At 37.6% G+C, this 23,434-nt stretch overlaps 1 protein-coding gene across 4 annotated transcripts in view; it reads right to left on the bottom strand.

Annotated features, from left to right (window-relative positions):
- Positions 1–20,156, bottom strand: part of LOC136853180 (transcription factor GATA-4-like) — a 498,363-nt gene extending 478,207 nt beyond the window's left edge. For 2 of the 4 annotated variants that reach the window (XM_067128522.1, XM_067128526.1), the window contains exons 1-2: positions 20,043–20,148; positions 13,581–13,658 (exon numbers count right to left, since the gene is read on the bottom strand). The gene's annotated coding sequence lies outside the window, so the exon portion shown is untranslated. Of the gene's footprint in view, positions 1–13,580; positions 13,665–20,042 lie in introns of all 4 variants that reach the window. The other 2 variants (XM_067128523.1, XM_067128525.1) reach the window with 2 other exon arrangements.
- Between the last annotated feature and the right edge of the window lie 3,278 nt (positions 20,157–23,434).

Below are 23,434 nucleotides of genomic sequence, written 5' to 3'. Positions count from 1 at the left end.
ATATATATATAATATTTATCTATATATACATATACACACATTATTAATATTATATTTACGGTCACTGTGGCGGGGTGGCTTGACCAGAAAATCAAACGCAGGCACACGAGGATCTCCCCTTCACCAATCTTGACTACTTACCGAAACGAGATTTAACCCAAAACAATTTCCCTGAGATGAATAGATTTCATTATCGCACTAACTTCCACCGAATCCATGAGCCGCAGGTTCCGTAAATTTCAATCACGCGCCAAAGTAAATTTCATTTTCGTAAGTAACCCCCAGGGGTTAAGCGCCCTTTTCAAAGGGACATCTATCCTGGCCATTCGACCATTATTTATGCAAAAAACAAAGGCAAAAAAAAAGTTATCACTTCAAGGACGTTTCCGTCGTGATGCAACAATTTCCACCTAACAAACATCATGGTCCCATATTTTGGGAGAATGACATTTTATATTACAACGGAAACGGGAACAAGATACCCAAGATTTCCCGGCTATCGTTTATTTACTCTGCCACCAGAGGCGCTTCGTAACTTCCGTTTAAACTTTCAATTTGCAAGTTAGAGAGAGAGTTTATTTAATTTTGGGTGCTTCAAAAAGTTGAGCGGGTAACTCGAAATTGACGGTGGTGGTTTAACTTTAGACAGTCTGTTTACACATTTACTTTTCCCAAAATCTCTAATATACTCTTAAATTTCCATAACACTAAATAATCCCTTTCACCATCGCCCGGCTCTTGCTTATTCGTTGAATTTCAGTGCCTTGAACTTTTCTCGCAATTTTTCCATCCACAGTCAAGCGACGGACGCAGCTGGTTTTCAAGTATCGTGCAGTCTCGCATCGTACATGTTTTAAAAGGGTAAAGTACTAAATTAAACACTTCTTGTATACCAGATCTGACGATAATTTTTCCAAATACAATTTTCAAAACATTATCGTGGAATCAACACTGGTTTCAGTAACACTTTTCCACCGAGATCAAAACTTGGATTCTGAGATTTTTTTAACTGTTTACAAGCGGAGTAGTTTGCTAACTCGCGGCTTAACATTTCCTTGGAAACTGCTGCTGCAAAGTCGCTCATCCTACGAAGCAAATAAGCGAAATGAAGCCGACTAAGCACTTCGGCATATCGCCAACTGTTTGTAATCAGAATTGAAGCAGATAAAATTATCTATCAATTACTCTTGACTGTAAAACTCTGGGTATAAAGTAGATAACCAAATTCTAATGTATGTTGCGTATCGTTGTAAGTTGTTAATAATATCATCATCGCTGTTGTTTTTTGTGCCTGATATTTCTGCTGTACATAAAAGTATTCCTGTTGGACTTCAAGTCTCAAAAGAATGTAACAACTTTAAAAAAAAAAAATAAATAAAACTTGGAGGGAGAGGAAAGCTTATAAGCAAAATTATTTCAGCGGCAACAAAATATAAATAACTCAGAGGAAGGCTTTTATCAGCAAGGCATCTCGTCCGTCTGATTAGGAGCACCTCTTTTTAAGCTTCTCGCCTGCCTCTCTCTCTCTCTCTCTCTCTCTCTCTCTCTCTCTCTCTCTCTCTCTCTCTCTCTCTTGCACAGCGATCTGAGGAGCTATACTCTGATTAATCTCTCTCTCTCTCTCTCTTCGCACAATGATCTGAGGGGTTATACTCTGATTAATCTCTCTCTTTCTCTTTTAAATACCTCATTCTCTCTCTCTCTCTCTCTCTCTTTTAAATACCTCATTCTCTCTCTCTCTCTCTCTCTCTCTCTCTCTCTCTCTGTAGACGAAAAGGTACACAGATATTCGCACCTGCTCTTTCAGCTTCAATGCGCATTGAATAACATTAAATTTGAAAAATCAAGAACAAGAAATAATCAGATAAGAAGAGGATTTTCAGATAATCATCTGAAATAATTTGAATTATTAGTAAGTGGAAGTTTTAGCATCAGTGATACTTACTAAGAACATAATTATTATAATTAAAGGTATATTATAAATTGAGAAACCATGTCAGCATTTTTTTTTAGTTTAAAATATACAAGAATAATTCCAATTGCCAAATGTAATGGTCAGCTTTCAGACGGATTGCATACTCATACCATCTATGTTTCTGAAGTAGCTTATATTGAGGAATATCACGGTGGCTATAAATTAGTATCTGTAGGCCTCTCTTGCAATATAGGGAATTTGTGAATATTACCATTGTCATATTTCAAAAACAATTTAGAAATAAACTTTTATAGGTATCCTTAATGTTATTTCACGGAATTAATAAGGAAAATTTGTTAATTTCTATGGAAGAGTATTTGCATTCGATATACATACAATATTTGCTTTTATGTGAAAGTTCAAAAGTACCTATTTTTCCTCGGCTGAAAGTTTTCCTTCAAAATATATTATAGCCTTGATTTTGAATTTTTACTTCTTAATGTTACTTAAATTTATTCACATTGCAAAATGAGATAAAATAACCAATGTTTTCTGAAAATATAATTCCTTCACTTAGCGGAAAAAATTACATTTTCAGAAAACATTTTTTTATCTCATTTGGCAATGTGAATAAATTTATGCAATATAAAAAATTCAAAATTTAGGCTACATTTTATTCTGAACGAAAATTTTCAGCCAAGACAAAAGTATAATAATTCACATCTTATTTCATTAAATGCAACGCAGCTACTATTTCACATTCTTAAAACAATATTACATAAAATTCACTATTCACTTCAGTTATAACATAGAATCGTAAAGGAATGGAAAGGAATATAGAGATTAGATCAAAGGCCAAGCCCTGGGACCTACGAGGTCATTCACAGCTGGAAAGGAAAATGAGATTACGTAGGTCTGAAAGATGGAACAGGAGGTAAACCTCGCAGTTGCACTTTGAAATAATTGTCAGAGAGGGTGGATAGCAAGACGGAAAAAAAATATGAACGGAGGTACGGTAAAAGGAACGAAAGGTGTTGCAGCTGGGGGCCGAAGGGACGCTGCAAAGAACCTTTAGTAATGCCTACAGTGTACCCCGTGATTGTAATGGGCATACGAGGTGTGGAAACACTTTTAACTAATTACATATATACCGACTTCTCTCGTATGTCTTCATTTCCTTTTGAAGAAAGCAAAAGATAAAAATAATTAGCTTTTGGTTCAAATTAACGAGTGGGTCGGCCAAAACTTTATTGAAATGATTAGATTAAATCAACGAGTGATAGCTACAAGAATTGTAAGGCTCATTTCGCAATATATCAAAACATAAACGTATATATATATATATATATATATATATATATATATATATATATATATATATATATATATATATATATAAATATATATTATATATTATATATGTATATATATATATATATAGACAGTATATATATATACACACACCTACATGTGTGTATTATATATATAGTATATATATCCAAACTAAATGAGACAACATACTTTTCATCGTGTCAAATATTTTATGAAAATCAGAACTATATTTAACATTTCTGAGAGCCCAATTAATTACCTGTCATGTACAAAGATGTACAATTCTGAAGAATTTTAAAAAACAGAATGATTAGGCATTCGAGATTCCCATAGGAGATATAGAATAGAACAGAATATAGAATTTACGCCACAGGTCAAGCGCTGGGACCTATGAGTTCATTCAGCGCTGAAAGGGAAATTGATAGTAAGAAGGTTTGAAAGGTGTAACAGGAGGAAACCCTGGCAGTTACACAGGGAAACAATTTTTAGAGAGGGTGGAAAGTAAGATGGAAGAAAGAGAATATGAAAACGGAGGTACAGTAAAAGGAATGAGAAAAGTTGCAGCTAGGGGCTGAAGGGACGCTGCTAACACCCCCAAGTAATGCCTACAGTGCACTATGTGAGGTGGACTGGCGGATATGTTTGTCTTCGCCCACCCCGCCCCCGCCCCCCCGCCCCATTAAAATTTTGCCATTGCTAACTAACAGAATACGTAAAGCATTTTCCAAAAAAAAAAAAGATAGAAGAAATACCGAAAGGCTTCCTTTGCTAAAAATGAGAAAAGCAGAAATTTCTGCCTTTGCCAAAAAATGGGAAAACTTAGAATTTTTGGCAAGCAAAATAAAACAGAAATTTCTGCTTTTAACGAATAACAAAAAAAGCAAAGCTTAATTTTTTATGGTCTGAAATAACAGACAACACAACGCCTTTCGCCAAAAACGCAAAAAAAAAAAAAATTAATTTCTTACCTTTGTTCATATACAAGAGCAAATTGCCTTTTCCAAAAAACAAAAACAAATCGAACGAAACCTTTGTCTTTGGCAAAAGATATAAACAAGTAAAAAATGCGCCGAAGCTTCTTCGGCACAATCGAGTTTTCTGTACAGCCTCTACAGCGTATAATCAAGACCACCGAAAATAGATCTGTCTTTCGATGGTCTCGATATAATGCTGTGTAAGCCGCAGCCCATGAAACTTTAACTACGGGCCGGTGGTGGCCTGTCCTATATCGTTGCCAGAAGCACGACTATGGCTAAATTTAACCTTAAAAAAAGTAAAAACTACTGAGGCTAGAGGGCTGCACTTTGGTATGTTTGATGATTGGAGGGTGGATGATCAACATACCAATTTGCAGCCCTCTAGCCTCAGTAGTTTTTAAGATCTGAGGGCAATTTTTCTGTTTTCGTCAAATATCTGTTAAGCGAAATTTTTATAATTGCAAACTATGACAAACAAACAAAAATTAAAATTCTGCCTTGGCAAAACGCAAAAAACACAAAACCTACCCCGATATGTATAAAATTCTAAATTTTTGCGCATATCCAAAACAGAAAAAAAAAAACCTGATCTTCATCTTGGCCAAAATACATAAAAACCTAAAATTTCGGTCTTTCCAATTAGGAAAACGACAATATTTCTGCTTTTGCAAAATCGGATACAAAGGTAAAGAGATTCATTTTCGCTACAAACCAAAGCGATCTGGTTTTCCTCCTGTTACACCTTTCAAACTGTTATTGTCAATTTCCCTTTCAGCGCTGAATGACCGCCTAGGTCCCAGTGCCTGGTCTTTGGCCTAAAATCTATGTTCAATCTAATTCAGTTCAAATCAGCACTTCTATTAAACAATTCCTGTTTGTTTTCATTAAACGGAGTATGATTACTTCTCCAGTAAGATAAATAAAATAGTAATTAAAAATCTGGCCGATGCAAGTAAGAAGGTGAACATTTCTATTTTGTATTTAAATTCTTTTTTCATATCAACTGTAAATGATCAATTATCTAGCTTTTCGTTCGAAGAGGTTACTGATGAAGTTAATAAGCTGGAAAAAGGACAAATTTGTGGTATGTGCATTCAACGAAAACCAGCCTATGGAATGCATCAGTGGTACAGTTTTCTTTTATACAATAACATACTGCAATTTTATTTTTCACATAACGAAGTTTTTGGCTTTTTATTTTGTTCTGTGATTCAGTTCAAATAATTATGTTATAGGATCCGCATTCCCTCACCCGAAAATATCCTTCTGTTCACTCGCAGAACCGAAGTTCTCGTCTTTTGTTAAAACGGAACCTATAACATACTTATGTGAACTGAATCACAAAACAAAATAAAATGCCACAAACTTCGTTATGTGAAAACTAAATATCTAGTATGGTATCGTGTACAAGGACACTGCATGTGCCCCTGGTGCAATCTATAGACTGGTTTTTATTTAATGCACATACCATAAATTTGTCCTTTTTAGTTTTCTGTAAAAGAAAACTATTGTGCCGGCTTTGTCTGTCCGTCCGCACTTTTTGCTGTCCGCCCTCAGATCTTAAAAACTGCTGAGGCTAGAGGGCTGCAGATTGGTATGTTGATCATCCACCCTCCAATCATCAAACATACCAAACTGCAGCCCTCAAGCCTCACTAATTTTGATTTTATTCAAGGTTAAAGTTAGCCATAATCATGCATCTGGCAACAATGTAGGACAGCCCACCACCAGGCCTTGGTTAAGGTTTCATGGGCCGCTGCTCATACAGCATTATACCGAGACCACCGAAAGATAGATCTATTTTCGGTGGCCTTTATTACATGCTGTAGCGGCTGTACAGAAAACTCGATTGCGCCGAAGAAACTTCGGCTCATTTTTCATTATTTTCAGCTTAATATTAACTTCATCAGTAACATCTTCGAATGAAAAGCTAGTTAGTGAATAATTTTACAGTTAACGTGAAAACAGAATTTCCGACACTACTAGTTTTAAAATCATCCATCCGTATGCTATTAGTTTTTCCTGACTTATAATACTTAATTTTTCACAGACAATAATAAAATAAGTAGTTGGACAGTCATTCTACCTTTGAAGTATGGTTAACAAGGCAAATAATTACAAGAAGAATAAAATTACTCAATTGGTCGAGATAACATGACATCAATGTATTTGGTAAGTGAGTGTATATATATAATATATATATATATATATATATATATATATATATATATATATATATATATATATATATATATATAATACACACATACTGTATATATAATTATATATATGTATATATATATATATATATATATATATATATATATATATATATATATATATATATATATATATATATATATATATATATATATGAGTGTGTGTGTACACATTTACCAAACACAATAATTTCTTGTAAACTCGTCTGAGTTATTTAATCTTGTGGTTATTAATATATATATATATATATATATATATATATATATATATATTATATATATATATATATATATATATATATATATATATATATGTATGTATATATATATATATATATATATATATATATATATAAAACGTACAATCAGATATATTCATAATGTACAGTAACCACATACGCACAATCCATATTGTAAAAAGACTGTGTGTGCGTGTGTGTGTGTAAAAGAGAGAGAGAGAGAGAGAGAGAGAGAGAGAGAGAGAGAGAGAGAGAGAGAGAGAGAGAGAGACCCAGCGGGGACAATTGAAGTGTCGGCGCTGGTGTCGGCGGCGATATCAGCGGAAGCGCCCCACCGTACGGAGTCTAACATCGCAACGAACGTAGTCATTTTCAAAGCAATTCCAACCAACGAAAACTTTCGCCAGCTATATGTTAATTTCCCTGCTGTTTTGAACAGAATGGAAGAAACAGCTGCTGCAAGAGTAATAACAACAATAATAATAATAATAAATACTAATTATAATACATGAATTCAACACAATCAATATTATTCACTATAAGATATCTCGTCATTAATATTATCATCAATTGTCATCAATATTAAAAGGAAAGTATTATAGTTCGGCTCAGACGTCGCTGTCCTTGACGGCAAATACATTAAGAGTCTCCGCTCGTCTGAAATCCGAGTATTGTAGCACAATTTTAGAGGCAATTTGCTATTCGCTCTCTTCAAGCGGGTTTCTTTGTATCCCGAACAGGTCATAGTCTGCCTTTAGCTAAGGATGTTCAGAGCGAATACTTACAGGATTTTCTTGCAATTTACACCTGCAATATCACGCGAAGCATAACCTTGCGGATCTGCGGTTGCAGTCGGCGCAGTGCTGACTGTCTTTCGAACTGAACAAGAACGAACGGCGACATTTTGATATTCAGACCCGCAGAAGTTTGTTTTCCACGTAGGTTCAGAAAAACCTCGTTTCTTGTTTTTCAGCGACGGCTAAAACTTGAGTGGAAAATTCTCATATTTTGTTCTTTTTCCGTTATTTTTAACACAACAGCTGCCCGAGACTACTTGCACTCCATATCCTCATTGTTATTAATTCTACGAATATTAAAAATTTCAGAGCCACTCGACGACTAAAAGATGATTTTCTTTTGCACCTTCGTTCATGTGTGAAGTGATGAGAAGAATCGCATTCAGTCAATAAAATAAGAGAAATGGTTTTATAAGCGAAAAACCCGAGTGTCGCCAAAACACCGATGTTTTTGAAACTCGAACAATCCGGCATACAATTATTTTTTTTCTTAGTTACACTGTGTCTTTGAACTTCGTGTTCTTTCTCGAACGTTTTTCAGAACGTTTCCCTTTTTTTTTTCAGAATGTGTGCCTTGAAATGTTGCTTTCACAGGCCACTTGAGACAACTGGCGTCGTCAGCAGTGAGGTTTGGGGGCAAAAGTATCGATAATTATAGCCACGAGGTCATAATTCAAAGTGATGGGAAAGGCAAGTCTACCCAAACGCCATGCCTTAGATAAGAGAAGACTCCTCAGCACACTCTTACGATGCCAAGACAAGAGGACTAGGAGGAGGAGGAGGAGGAGGAGGAGGAGGAGGAGGAGGAGGAGGAGGAGGAGGAGGAGGAGGAGGAGGAGGAGGGAGGGCCATCTGTAAGCCCCCAACCTATACCCAAATGCCATCATGCTCCCAGACTTCCACTTCATGTATGTGGCTCCCTCACCACCACCCCCACCCCCTCCTCCCCTCCTTGTCACCCATCCCTTGGCCATATAACAACCTACCTTTAACATCAGTGCTACCAGACTCTTGAAAGCATTTTCCCGTTACTCACGTGTGTACTTATTCTGTTCGTTGTCCCTGACGGAGATTATGGTTCACGTAATCGACGCTAGATTTCTCTCTCTCTCTCTCTCTCTGTATATATATGTATGTATATCTGTATGTATTATATATACTTATATATATCTACAAATATATATTATATATATATATAAATTATATTTATACATGCATACATCCACACATACATACGTACACACACGCATATAGATACACAGATAGATATATATGTATGTATGTAGGTATGGTTGGATGTATGCATGTATAAATATAATTTGTATATACAGTATATATATATGTATGTATAAAGAATACACACACACACACACACATATATATATATATATATATATATATATATATATATATATATAATGTTATTGTCAGATAATGTCTACGGGTATAAGCCAGTAAAAGGGATTAAAATTAGTAGTGGTGGGATATTGAAAGTAAGTGTCTAAATGAAGCATCTGTCATTTACGGCAGATCTCAGATGTCCAAAATATCCTATGAAACAAAAGCAACATCATCCAACACATTACAGATTCAATAACGAATACCTGAGCGAAGGCATTATTACTGACAGAAACTGTCCACGTCAACCATCAACGACTGACATGTGACAAGAAAATAGTCTAGAAAGGTAGTTCACGTGATATTAATTAAGGCTCTGGCCTGTCAGTCAGTCAAACTCCTGATTTAGATTAATATACAATTTTTTCGTAAATTTTATATCAAAACGTTACCTTTTGTAGACCTTGCAGTAAACAATTTTATGAAAAAGATGGAATATCCTATAAAACAGATATGAGTTTAGAATAGAATTTAGGCCAAAGGCCAAGCACTGGGACTTATGAGGTCATTCAGCGCTGGAAGGGATATTGAGAATAGGTAGGCTTCAAAGGTGTAACAGAAGGAAAACCTCGCAGTTGCACTATGAAACAACTGCTAGGAGAGGGTGGACAGCAAGAAGGAAGAAAGAGAATATGAACGGCGGTACAGTAAAAGAAATGAAAGGGGTTGCAGCTAGGGGCCGAAGGGACCCTGCAAAGAACCTTTAGCAATGACTACAGTGCACCCCGTGAGGTTCACTGACGGCATTGCCCAATTACAGAGGCTCAATTCATTCTTGTCACTACTAAATCATAACGGAAGTCAAGTTCTAAAACGACGACTGCAAAGTAAATAAAGATCAAAAAGTTATTTTATCCTTAAGAAGACCAATTATGTCCGCAACGTACAAAACTTACTTATGAAAATGATAAGTGGTTACAGTATGTGTGAACAGGCGAGTCACAGAACAGGTGAAACAGGAAACGCAGCAGGAGCTCTGTTGAATTTTTAGATACATCATCTTGCATGTAGGATGGGGTAGTTTAGCCAACGCGCCATTATGGAAGTGAAATATACAAGTTGAATGAAAATTAAGGAAAACATTGCAAGCTGCTAAGATGAGTTGTTTGAACAGTTTATGAGGAGTACTATGAGATAAAAGAATGATAAGTGAAGATATTCCAGAGAGGTATAGTAAAATGTTAGCGTAAGTGATAAGATAGATAAGTGCATTCTGAGATGGTTTGGTCACGTAGAAAGATTGGATACATGTGTTTATGACTTTCCGTTTTAACTCAGAATTCCTAGGAGTAAGGTAGAGCGGCAAATCAAGAAAGTGCCACTTGAACTGACCCTTTTTTTAAGTTGTGAATCTATTAATGCCGAGGAAGTTTTCTACACAGAGACCCATCCTTGATTCAGAGTTGATGGAGGAAACACGCAGTGACTGTTTTTCAGGAGGGGAAATAGCTTCCCTGTAATGTGCAGGTGTTTATATATATATATATATATATATATATATATATATATATATATATATATATATATATATATATATATATATATATATATATATATATATATATATATATATGAACTTTATCACTTACACAATTGTTCTGTGCATTAATACAATTAACAACAGGTCCTCACTTAAACAGGATGGTATCTAACGGAGACATTTATTCAAGAAAAGTTACAAGCTTTCTAGGACTAACCGGCCTCATGAGGACTGCTAGTCCTAAAAAGCCTGTAACTTGTAACGATACCATCCAGTTTTATTGAGGTCCAGTTTTATACATACAAATATATATACATATCATATAAATACACTTTATTTACAAGATTAATGTAAACTAAAACCCAGTACCCTTATCTAGCCAAGGCCCGAGGAATAAAAAAGTGTGGGAGAGAGAAAAGATGAAAAAGGGAAGCTTACTTCCAAAGGAGGCAATTGTAGCCTTCTTGCATAGAACATTTTGCGTCCGGAAAAATGTATCTATGAAGAGAACTCTAAAGTTTGGCAGCGTAGGCGAAGTAACAGCACCAGCTGTTCAAACTGACGTTTACGGACATTTTTACAACTGGTAAAGCAAAAAACATGTTTTCATTCAGTCAAATAAATCCTAATTTAAAACTACAAACTGTATAGCATCGCAACCCGCAAATTACAAATGTTTTCTTCTTTTCAACAGATGTGTGAGCCGAACACGTGTCTTTCTTGGACCACATGAAGCTGGCAATGGTAAAATAAATTTCGTTTCACCTTGTCATGAACATGCAAGTTTGCCTAACTTCACCCACGTCATCAGATCACCACCATGGCCCTCCATAACACCAGGTACAGAACAGAAAGTACTCTTGTTCTGACTTGAGATCGGTGTATAATATCAAAACTATATAACCAGAAGTTACTCGAGTTACGTTGCAATAACGTTTGGAAAAATGTTAGTATGACCTCAGCACTCAAAAACACCAATTATACAACATGCATTGCCAAAATACTGCAATATTTTTTACGAGATACAGAGGTTGAGAGAATAGAGCAAAAAGTGGCCTAAGCATTCTCCTAATAAAAACGTTTTGTTCGAAAATGACCAATAAAGCTGATATCGTTCGTGTAATGCAACCCTAACCGAAAACTAGTCATGGAGGAGGGACGCATGACCAACAGCTGTCCATGCAGTTAAGAGATAACTGAGAACTACAAAAAGGCTTTTATTCAACAAGAAATCTGTCTCATCTCGATTCCGTCTTTGAATGTTGAACCCACATGCGGCAAAGGATATCAAGATTAGTTAGATGCGCATGACTGTAATGTACTTTTCTTTTTTTTTTCAACGGAATTGGGACTGCAATTTACCCAACAACAGAAAGATCTGATTTACGTGGAATCCAAACAGCAACCGATTTAAGCAATGCACGACGAATTCAGCTAGCAACAAATATCGAAAATTCACGCAGGGCACCAAAGCAACACCCATCAACAAGAGACAAGACTCTATTAGACTGAATTTAAAGGTTTGTAAATTATCATTTATGTTTTGTAATAAGGCCGATGTTATTGGCAATTTAATGTCGTTATTTAGTAACTGTCTGTACGGATAAGAATCGTGATGAAATATATAATGTAACGCCAAACACTGGGGCACTTCAGTCATTCACTGATCAAAACGGTGAAAAGATGGAGTTGGATTAAATGAGACGAATACCAAGACCTAAAAAGTAAAACTGGGAGAAAACGCCACAGTTGCACTAAGAAGTATTGGTTAGAGAGATTGGAAAGCAAGAAGGAGGAACTTAAGTGGAAATGGAGATCAAGTACAAGGCTAAAATGTGGTGCACCTAAGAACCGAAGGAAGGAAGGAATATAGAATTTAGGTCAAAGGACAAGCGCTGGGACCTATGAGGTCATTCAGCGCTGAACGGGAAGTTGAGAGCAAAATGGTTTGAAAGGTGCAACAGGAGGAAAACCTCGAGGTTAAACTATGAAACATTACAGTATGTTAGGAGAAGGTGGACAGCAAGATGGAAGAGAATATGAATTGAGGTACAGTAAAAGGAATGAAAGGGGTTGCAGCCAGGGGCCGAAGGGACGCTGCAAAGAACCTTAAGTAATGCCTACAGTACACTGTGTGAGGTGCACTGACGGCATTAACCTCCTACTGGGAATCTCCCCAAATATTTTTTCTTAATCTGTGCCTAAACAAACATTTACATGGCACAAGCCCAAAAGGCCACTAACCTGGGGGCCTGCAAGTGTAAAAAATGTGAGAAAGAAAATGAAAAATAAATAATGTGAAAAATGTGAGAAAGAAAATGAGAAATAAAGTTGACAAAAAAAAAAATATTTACTCATTCACATCACCGCCACCTAGTCGACCCCGCCCGCCCCCGTGCATGATGACAATGTCTATATATGGATCAATATTCGCATTATAAGGGGACGCCATAGGAAATTTCAAGACGATTCTCAAGGCAGGGCAGCTTGTTCCCACTGGATGCAGATCTAAGTTGCTGGTAAAGTAAGATCATCTATGGCATTGGCTCTTATGCAAATTCGATACTGATCTAGATCCCGAGGATGACCTCCGTACAGAAAAGGATTCTGACCCATACCCCATCCTCCCCAAAAACGCAAAATTCATTCAATTTGTATTTAAATAATCCTGACCACAGGCGGACGGCAGAAAAACGAACAAAGTTATATTGAAACAACATAAGCAGGCTCGTAGCCAGGGGACGTTCAGAGAGTTCAGATGAACACCCCCCACAGAGCATCTGGAGTTCCACCTGGCCAGTGATGCGAAAATGGATACCGTATCCATTTTCGCAACGTTGGCCGGGTACTTATTCTGTGCATGTTTCTCTTCATTAAATCAATCAAATCCATGTTTGTTTATCTTGCTTTGCTCTCTGGAAAGTACAATTGTGTACGATGCAAACAGTACTCGTAAAACCCTGGAGCTTCCGGGGTCTACGGCCCCTGGACCCCACTGGGGACCTAGGTGGCCCCCAAGCCACAGCATTCGAAGTTCCACCTTACACCAACTGAACCCTCCCAGTTATCAACCTGGCTACGGGCCTGATAAGGGGTTAATAACGACATCAGTAGCGTCGAATTCATTTGACTTATTTACCACGAATAAACTAGACAGTATAATCAGAGAGTTATCTCATAGGAAGACGATCATCGAACACAGAGAAGTTCCTTCAACACTTACCTTTCCGAAAGCTGAAGTTCTGAGGGACTGTCTCTTGCATCGTCCAACTTGATAACCAGCTTGTCTAAATTCGCAGACCTGCACCTGAAAATAATGCTTTAATTAAGACTGTTGAAATACTAACGCTTAGTGAAAGAAAAATTTGTTAAACAGAGATAAATGATAAAAGAAGAAGTTATGATATATGGTCCTTAAGCAGAAATTATATAACTAAAGATAAATGATAAAAGAAGAACGAAAGTTATGATATACTGTACAGTCCATAAGCAGAAATTATATAACTAAATATAAGTCGTTAGTTTTTGATTAAGCTGGCCTTATGCCGAGACAGGCTCATACTCCAGGAGCAGGCCGTAACAGAATAAAAAGACTAAAGTCTAAAGTTAAAGGCAAAAGTTTAGACAATTCGGTGATTTATGCAAGGGACCCCCATCCCCCCATAAAAGTTCTTCGTAGAACATAAAAGTCAAGGAAGTTTTGTAAAGTAACACAAAATTAGAATTTTGATTGAATTAAAAGTAACTTGATTAATCATTTAACCTATAGTCTAGACAGTTTTACCATTTCACCCATTCTCCAAGTCTTAATTTTAGGACTGAAGTGCTACATTTTCTCAGAGAAGGCAGTCCTTAGACTGATGTAGGCACTGCCTTAGAGACTAAGTTCTAGAGCAGTAAAAGTGAATAAGTTTATTCCTACCCAATTAATCAAAAATAAAACCAAGGCAAAACACCTGAAGGAGAGTCCACATTACAAGTGGGTATCTAGAAAAAAGTTAATTCCTATTAGGATCTCATTTATTAAGCCGTGCCTTCCATTTCAAACACAACTCTTCAGCAGTTAAATACTTGCTCAGCATTACATCGATAAAAATGTACAAAATGATACAATGCAAACTAACCAAATAAGCTGTGACTACTGAATGAAAGTGCCAAATCATGGTAAAACTGAAATTCAACAAAAAACATTGTATATTTCAAGTTGCAACCAACGACGCATCATTCTTATCCACTCGAAACTAATTTGTGGGCAAGTTGCCGCCAGACTTGAGTGAGCCGAACTTGAATTGTCAGCTGCAAATATTTATTCTAAGAGCTAGACAAATCACGCCCTCTCAGAATTTGACCAATAAAACCACTATCAGATATAGGTATAACTCCACGTGCATTCGCCACCAAGATATTATGATCTAGATATACAGAACACAGAACACGTGTCTCCAACACTTCTGGTATAAATTCTCACACCTGTTTCCATAGCATGGGTTCTCATGGGGAAAAGGGACCTGAGAACCCCCTTCCCTGGGTTTCATAGTGGAGTTAAGCACTAACAAAATTAACAAAAATTTAGAGAGAATGATTATGATATCAATTTATAGAAATTAAAAGCAACTGATCACGTCAAATTTAGCAACATTTGAATACGCAGCCATTCTATGTTCTGTGCACGTGTAAGATTTAGCAAATCAAGGTGCCCTTGTGGGTAAAATGCTTAGATCCTTTTTCTAAAAGAATAAGTAAAAACCCATGCTACTTTAAAGATCTACCAAAAAAAAAAAAACACTTGAGAAAAAATGTTCTTCCATTCCTGCAATACAGAAACGAGGTCATAAGAAATAGGGATAGGAATATAAGATTTGGGCCAAAGGCCAAACGCTGGCACCTACGAGGGCATTCAGCGCTGAAAGGAAAATTGAAAGTAAAGGAGGTCTGAAAGGTGTAACAGGAGGAAAACCTCGCACCTGCACTATGAAACAATTGTTAGGGAGGATGGAGAGTAAGATGGAAGAGAATATGAAGGGAGGCACAGTAAAAGGAATGAAAGAATAGAAAAAAAGTATACCTTAGTTTTACCAGACCACTGAGCTATTAACAGCTCTCCTAGAGAGGGCTGGGCCTGAAAGATTAGGGACTAAGAACCAATTGGTTACTTAAAACGGGAACAGCTTACTGTGGAATAATGCCATTATGCGAGAAATGAATTTCTATCACCAGCTAACTCTTCGCCGAAGGGACGCTGCAAAAGAACCTTGAATAATGCCTTCAGTGCACCGCATGAGGTGCACTGATGGCACTAGCCCCAACGGACAATGGGATGAGTGGCAGAGTAACTAAAAGTTCTCAGGAAATAGGTTTATCATACCTTTTTCAGCTTTTACATAACGATCAACTGCATCCGCGGAGAACTCGGATTAAAATACATGGTTCTACAAATAGCCTAACAAACAGTTACGGGCAAAAGTGACAAACAAGGGTATACAATTGACTATTTTGAAGTCTTTCCTATTAAATGTTCAAACTGTACGAATCCATTATTTTTAAATTCCGAAGTCTGTCCGGAGACCTTGTGTGGTTACATGTAAATTTTGCAAAGGGATTGCACAGTATGGCAGCCAGCACATTGTGCACATATGACGCCCAACAGATTCTAGTAATATTTCACAAAGGGGTTAATTGTGTCGGGGGGAGGGGTTAGGCCGAAATCGAATTTAGGACCATGCAAATTAGAGGCCAGCGCTCTGTCACAGCTACGTCACTCACACTGTGCTATCAGGATTAAATTGGGTATTTACAGTAACATCATATAAGCTTGAAAAAAAATATGAAAATATTTATATAAGAATATGGCAGAAAATAAATCTATACAAACGAATAGCATTCACACCCTTACGGTTAACGATTGACTTCACATATTTAACTCGTCACAATACGCGGAAAATCCATTTTTGGTCACAAGTGTTTCGCCTCAGTCCAACAAAAAATAATGATGCCTTGCGTTTGGTGTTTCATGACTCTTTTCAGGTGTCTATACGAGTTACCATCCACGAAACCAAAAACAAAACACGTACTTTTACATTTTACTTTATCAAAGCGATTAAACTAATCTTTTGTGTGAAAACAGCTCAAAATCAGTAATACATGGGGGACACTTGAACTTGAGTTCAAGGCTGTTAAGAGCATAAACTGATAACCAGTTAGAAATGAATTACGAAATTAGGAAAAGAACGAGGCTCTTTCAACCGGTCCTGGTAGTTCCGGCCGTAAGTCATTTAGGCCGTAAAATCCAGAACAACGTATAAGACATTATGTTTATAGTATTTACCGTCATTGTGTTACGTTTTACGTACATCCCAAAGGGGCTGGTACGTAAACATGCTTAAGGCCTAAATGACTTACGGCCGAGACGACCTGAACTCCTTGCAACCACTCAGACTCAGTGAGTTACTGGACAGAAAGACCGAGGTCCAGACAATTAATGAGATGAAATATAAGGATCCAAAGGTGAAACTGGAAGAATTAATAGTTAGAGAGGCTGAACGGCACGATGGAAGAAAGAGAGCGGGAGCAGAAGTAAAGTTAAAGACTAAAATAACGATACAGGTAATGGCCACAAGGACGTTGCAAACGACCTTTAAAATGCCTACAGTGTACCACCTGAGATATATCGACAGCTCTAGCTCCCTGAGGGGTTAACCAATTACATGAAGAATTAACTGCGTATGGCCAAATACAAAACCAAATATAGCATTTTGTTATTTGATACAATTCTGGATATAAATACATATACAGTACTATAAGAAATCTTATCAACACAAAATTCCGCCACGACAGCTCGTGTCAGTTGACAGCAAGAAGGTCTGAAAGGTGTAACAGGAGGAAAACCTCGCAGTTGCACTATAAAAAACCATCAGAGACCGTGGAAAGTCGGATAGTAGAAAGAGAATATGAAAGGAGGTACAGTAAAAGGAATGAAAGAGGTTGTAGCTGGTGACCGAAGGGACGCTGCAAAGATCCTTAAGTAATGCCGACGGTGCACCACGTGAGGTGCACTGACGGCACTATCCCCCTACGGATGGGGAGGGGGGCGTTAGGACAAGGTTAGTTGATCAAGGTCATACTCAACCCCTCCCACCTGCTCATGGGAACTTGCATACACTCATCCAACCACTGAGTAGAACCAACGATGTTCATCTGTACTTGAAATATAAAATCTAGGATAAAGGCCAAGCGCTGGGACCTGTGAGGTCATCCAACGCTGAAAGGCAAATTGAGGGTGAAAAGGTTTGAAAGGTGTAACAGGAGGGAAACCTCAGTCACACTATGAAACAATTCTTGGGACAGGGTTGAAAGTAAGGTAATATGAACGGAGGTACAGCAAAAGAATGAAAGGGGTTGCAATTAGGGACGCTGCAAAGGACCTCATGTAATGCCTACAGTGCACCGCGTGAGGTGTACTGACGACACTACCTCCCTCTGAGCGGTAATTTCATACCGGTTCAAACCTTAAATGTCACATCTGCTCATTAAGAAATAAAAGTGCTCACTGTGCCCAGAAAGGAGTATAACCAGCCACTACATGAACACCTATGGACGAATTTCACCTAACTAGGTTACCTGTGCAGATACCATTTGCATTGACCGAGCAAGTCCTCTTTGGTAACTTGATCTAAAGATGAACGAATAATATGCGTACAGAAAGCTCTTTGTCGTATAGCTAATATATTCTGTAATATTCATAAACTATTCTAAGGTATACTTTGCAACTATTATAATTTCTCATAATTATTATTATTCAAAATACACAAAGATTCAAATGAAACAGACTTATTAGGTCATAGAATCAACGGTGCTACTTTGGCTTGTTATCTACGCGTCACCTACTCCGTGGTGCTAGTACCAAACACCGTATCGTAAATGTAAAGGAGACGGCCGCACGAAGATATCGTTTATTAATATAATTTTATGGACCACACAGTATAAAAATGGGTGTATATAATACTTTGATCCCCGAGGAGCTAGTACTAAACACGGCATCCCAAGGAGCTTCTGCCGTGTAGTGCTAGCACCTCGGAGAGGGTGACGCGTAGATAACAAGCCAAATAGCACCGAATCAAATGACTAAATATAAAAGACAACGGGAAAAAATAGCAAACACGTCCCAAAAGACTTGCTGAGAACTGGGTGCTAATGCCTCACGCCATCTCCTCAAACCGTACGACAAGTTGATTTCATCCCACTCATAGCCTACTTTAGCTCCCAACCTACGTTCAAAGTGGTCGCAGTGATGTTAGCTGATGAACAGAGGGTAATTGGATTTTTAGTGATGAAGGCTGTGGGCGCTATTCTAGCTCAGAATGATTTTGCAAGTCAACTACCCAGTTATGATCATTAATGGAATGGAATATAGAATTTTGGCCCAAGGCCAAGCACTGGGACCTATGAGGTCATTCAACGCTGATACGGAAACTGACAGTCGAAAGGTTTGAAAGGTGTAACAGAAGGAAAACCTCGCAGTTGTACTATGAAATAATTGCTGGGAGAGGGTGGGAAGCAAGATGGAAGAAAGAGAATGTGAACAGAGGTACAGTAAAAAGAATGAAAGGGGTTGCAGCTAGGGGCCGAAGGGACGCTGCAAAGGTCCCAAAGTAATGCCTACAGTGCACCGCGTGAGGTGCAATGACAGCACTATCCCCCTACGGAGATTATGATCATTAATAAACACTATTGACGAGTAACACAGTACAATATATCATACCCAGCGAATATTTATTACAACATACCAATAACACGATCCCTGTGCTGTATTATGCTCAAGTTATGAATCATATTGGTGTAAGTCTATATATAATAAACTAATCAGCGGTTGCACCGTGTTCTACACGGCAACAATTTATCTTTCTATTATTTTTAGGTAAATATCGTACAGTATTAGGCGGTGGCCTAGTACGGATGTTTTGTTCATATTGCCGCATCAAGACTCATCAATAAGGTTAGTCGTTTCTGACTCCTCAAAGATACGTAGTTCGTAGCAAGGTCTAGACCGTGAACTCGTGGTACCATCAAAAACTTACGAAAACTTCATTAATTATGTACCAGCATCAACTTCTGACATTCATTCCCAAAAGCTATTCTCACCGAGTTCAACCTCTTCATTACCTCTTGCTTCGCTCAGCGTCCAGAACTCATTACTTCCAAAGGCACCAAATCTTCCTGCAAATCGAACCTTACAAAAAAATACTTCCTATTGTGGAGGGCCATCATCGGGGGGTCATGTTACGTCCACACAAAGGTGACATGTCAGGTTTAAACTAACAAAATATTATTATACGACTTCACGCGTTTAGCCTCCTTTGTGTCATGGCGTAGTTTCTTACCCCTTAAGCTTCAGAATACATGCTTGTCGGCAACGTCTAGCTCTACCCATTTAATTTTTAATAATTTTAAAACCATGGGCGGGTCGCTATGGGTTACGGTGTACTATTATATAAGCACGCTGGAAATAATTTACCGTTCGATACGATGTAAAAAGCAACTGTCAAATTCCAAAATAGGTCTCTTGCCTAACGCCATACCGGCGGCGCAGTCGGGTTGTCTGAACAATTGCCTATACAGTATTACAGATTTTTAACGATCCAGAAGCTAATATAATTACTTCTAACAATTATATTACGAAAATACTCACGGTATATACGGAAGAAACCGAGAAAAAAATCACATATAACAGATAAACTCAGACCGGGATGATAACGAGCGGACTTGGCGAAGCACCTCAGCGGACTAACGACAAGTCTCCAACAAGCAGACGAGACGACACGTTTTGGCGCAATTTTTATGCATTCGTAATTTAAATTTAGTTCTGTGAAGTGCAACTATTAGGTTGTTTTCGTTTGAGTCACCGATGATATATTTTCCTGTATTATTCGGAATCGTTATAGAATACCTAAATATCAAAAGTGTTCAGGCGTGTTTCTTCCGTCATTTGCGAATGCTTTGTAAATCTCGTTTGTAGATAAATTGATGACCAGAGAAAACCGAAGCTATTGTTCTCGAATGCTTAACTGAAAATAACATAGTTCTGCGGTATTTTTAGTTATCTACTTCCTCTATTATTGATATACTTGACGAAAGATAAATACCGGGTTTCGTGACTGTCCCAGGCCTGTTACAATATACAGGGCGGCCAAAGTCCCGGTACTGCTGGGTGGCATCACCCACGTGACGTCACACGCATGCTCCTTGCGTTGCCACCTCTCACCAGAATTGTTGGGAGTTGTTTCTTGTTTGCTTGATATTTTCCATCAGACTCCTTAACTACTCGTATATTTTGGGTGTTTCAAATGAGGCAAGGCATAAAGCTCTCGTAAAAAGAAAAGAAAGTTTCCAAACGAGAAAATATCAAAACAAGTGGACAGACAACACTTTACTGTCTGCTGATAACTCTCAACGCAAAAATCTTGATTTGCCTGATTTACTTGCAACGATATGAATAAACTTACGATACGGAGTCTCGAATGGAGGTGAGGGTTCCAAATAACCAGTCTTACTAAAAAAAAAAACATTACTTGTTGAAAAGCGGTTAGTTTGATGGTTTATGATTAGGAAAATCGAAATTACAATCGACATTGTCTTACCTCTATTTGCCGTCGTGCGGTCAATTTGCAGTCGTTACTTCAATGGATTTTTAAAAATTATTTTAACTGCCTTTAACTTTTTTATCATCGTTGTACGTATGGGTTTCGTGAAATCGTGAGTGTCAGATTGTATGTTTCAAAACGTATACTTAGACTAATAAACAAATTCTTAAATGTGGGTACATTATGTAGGCTTATAGAAGCGTATAGGAGTGAAGTTGTGCTATCACAATGTAAATCACTTCTGCACTTGATGTTATGGGATATTTATGTAATAGACTCAACGTATATAGTAAAATCATCGAGTTAGGCCTTCATACCAACAACAGTAGGTAGGCAATGAAACGTACAGTTCAGATGGTTCATATAAAAGATTGTGTTATGATGTCAGCAATACAACACCTACAGAGGTCTAGCAGGCACACCGTAGGTCTATAGGTATATCTAAGGAACTCTGAGAGCACATTCCAGCATTTATACATTATGGCAGATGAGAGAAAGGGCAAAGGGCCTTCGGTTACGAGGAATTCAAGAGAGAACCTCTGTGTATATTTTGGCATTGGCAGAAAGTTCCAGCGTTGTGGACATCGCAATGCAGCGCTTATGATATTATGCGCAAGATGAACTGTAGCCTACAGCTCTATGGCGGACTTTATATGATGCGAACAAAGTTGCGAAAACTAAGTTACGGAGTGCATGAAACGAAATGGGTTCGTAAGCTTAAATTCAGCTGTACCTTTCTTTATAGCTTACTCGTTACGGAATAACGGTTTCACGTCTCACGTTTGCTAGGTCTGTGAATCTCACGGTTTACTGATCTTCAGTGCATCTAGCCTATAGATGAGGACGTGTGCCTGCCTGGGACTACTAGTAAAAGGGCGCGAGGCTACACACTCAAGCCTCAAAAATGTAAGAATGAGCATATTCATTATATATATATATATATATATATATATATATATATATATATATATATATATATGTATATATATATATATATATTGTGTGTGTGTGTGTAAATTTCCTCCTATCAGGTAGCATAGGTGTCACCCACCAGTACTTCCCCTCCTGCATTTAGTGCTCTGTGAAAGTCTTTGATACCCGAGTAATAAAATGCAGTGACAGTTTCTATCTCTTTACTGCCAAGCTTTGGGACTTCATCCAACCTCTGTCTCTTTTATAATTTGCATAATCTTGCAGACTTTAAAATGCTAGGCCTATGATACATCATTCTGTCTTCCCAAGTTTTTTTTTACATATATTTTCGGTCTGAGAGTAGACCAGCCTTTGCATTTCCATTGAAAACATGTGGTTATGTCAAGCTTTGGAATTCTTCTCCAGAATCTGTTTTTTCGCATTTAAAATGGTAGGTCTATGACACACCATTCTATCTTCCCTTGCTTTTTCACTGATATCTCCGGTCGAAGAGTAGACCAGCCTTTGCATTTCCATTGAAAATATGTGGTTATACACATAACCTGATGGCCACCATGCGTATTCAGGGTCTACGACACATAATGTACTCTGTCGTGGACTTCGTGCAAATTATCACACACGTGCATCACCAGGGTGCTGAGAACGGTTACGGTTACTCCTGGTCATCTCGCACGCTGATAGCTCACACGTGTGAACACGGAGGTCAATAGTAGTATAATAATATGTCGTTTACCATTCCACTAGGCTTTTTAGTAGATATGATGATTTGTTAGCACACAAAAGTGGTAAATGACTTACTCTGCACTGAGGAGTCTAACTTTAACATTTTTATCTTCATATATATGCAGTATATATATACTAGTGTATATACGTGTGTGCGTGTCTGTGCAGTGCACAGTATGTAACTATGGTTAAACGTGCTCTGTGTGCAGAAAAAAACCTGTCAGTAAGATTGATCGACCCTCGCGTTTTGTAAGTCAAATCTTTCAATACAAGACCACATAACCATTCTCTTTCTTCCATTTCATCTTTTTGGTTTTCTGTAAAAGAAAACTATTGTGCCGGCTTTGTCTGTCCCTCCGCACTTTTTCTGTCCGCCCTCAGAACTTAAAAAACTACTGAGGCTAGAGGGCTGCAAATTGATATGCTGATCATCCACCCTCCAATCATCAAACACACCAAATTGCAGCCCTTTAGCCTCAGTAGTTTTGATTTTATTTAAGGTTAAAGTTAGCCATAATCGTGCGTCTGGCACCGCTGTAGGTACCAAGAACATAGGCAACGGCTAAGAGTTTTAATGGGCAATGGCTGAGAGTTTCATACAGCATTATACGCTGTACAGAAAACTCGCTTGTGCCGAAGAAAGTTCGGCGCAATTTTTAATTGTTTTTTTAACAGTAATAAAAATAATAAAATAACCCGAATGTTACGACCTTTAGAAAAATTTTTAAAATTTGAAAGTTTTTTGACTAATTACAAGCAACATATGTCGATATTTTCCCGGCAC

Source organism: Macrobrachium rosenbergii, chromosome 26 (assembly GCF_040412425.1).
Source record: "Macrobrachium rosenbergii isolate ZJJX-2024 chromosome 26, ASM4041242v1, whole genome shotgun sequence".
NCBI lineage: Eukaryota > Metazoa > Arthropoda > Malacostraca > Decapoda > Palaemonidae > Macrobrachium > Macrobrachium rosenbergii.
This window is presented reverse-complemented; position numbering and strand designations above follow the sequence as displayed.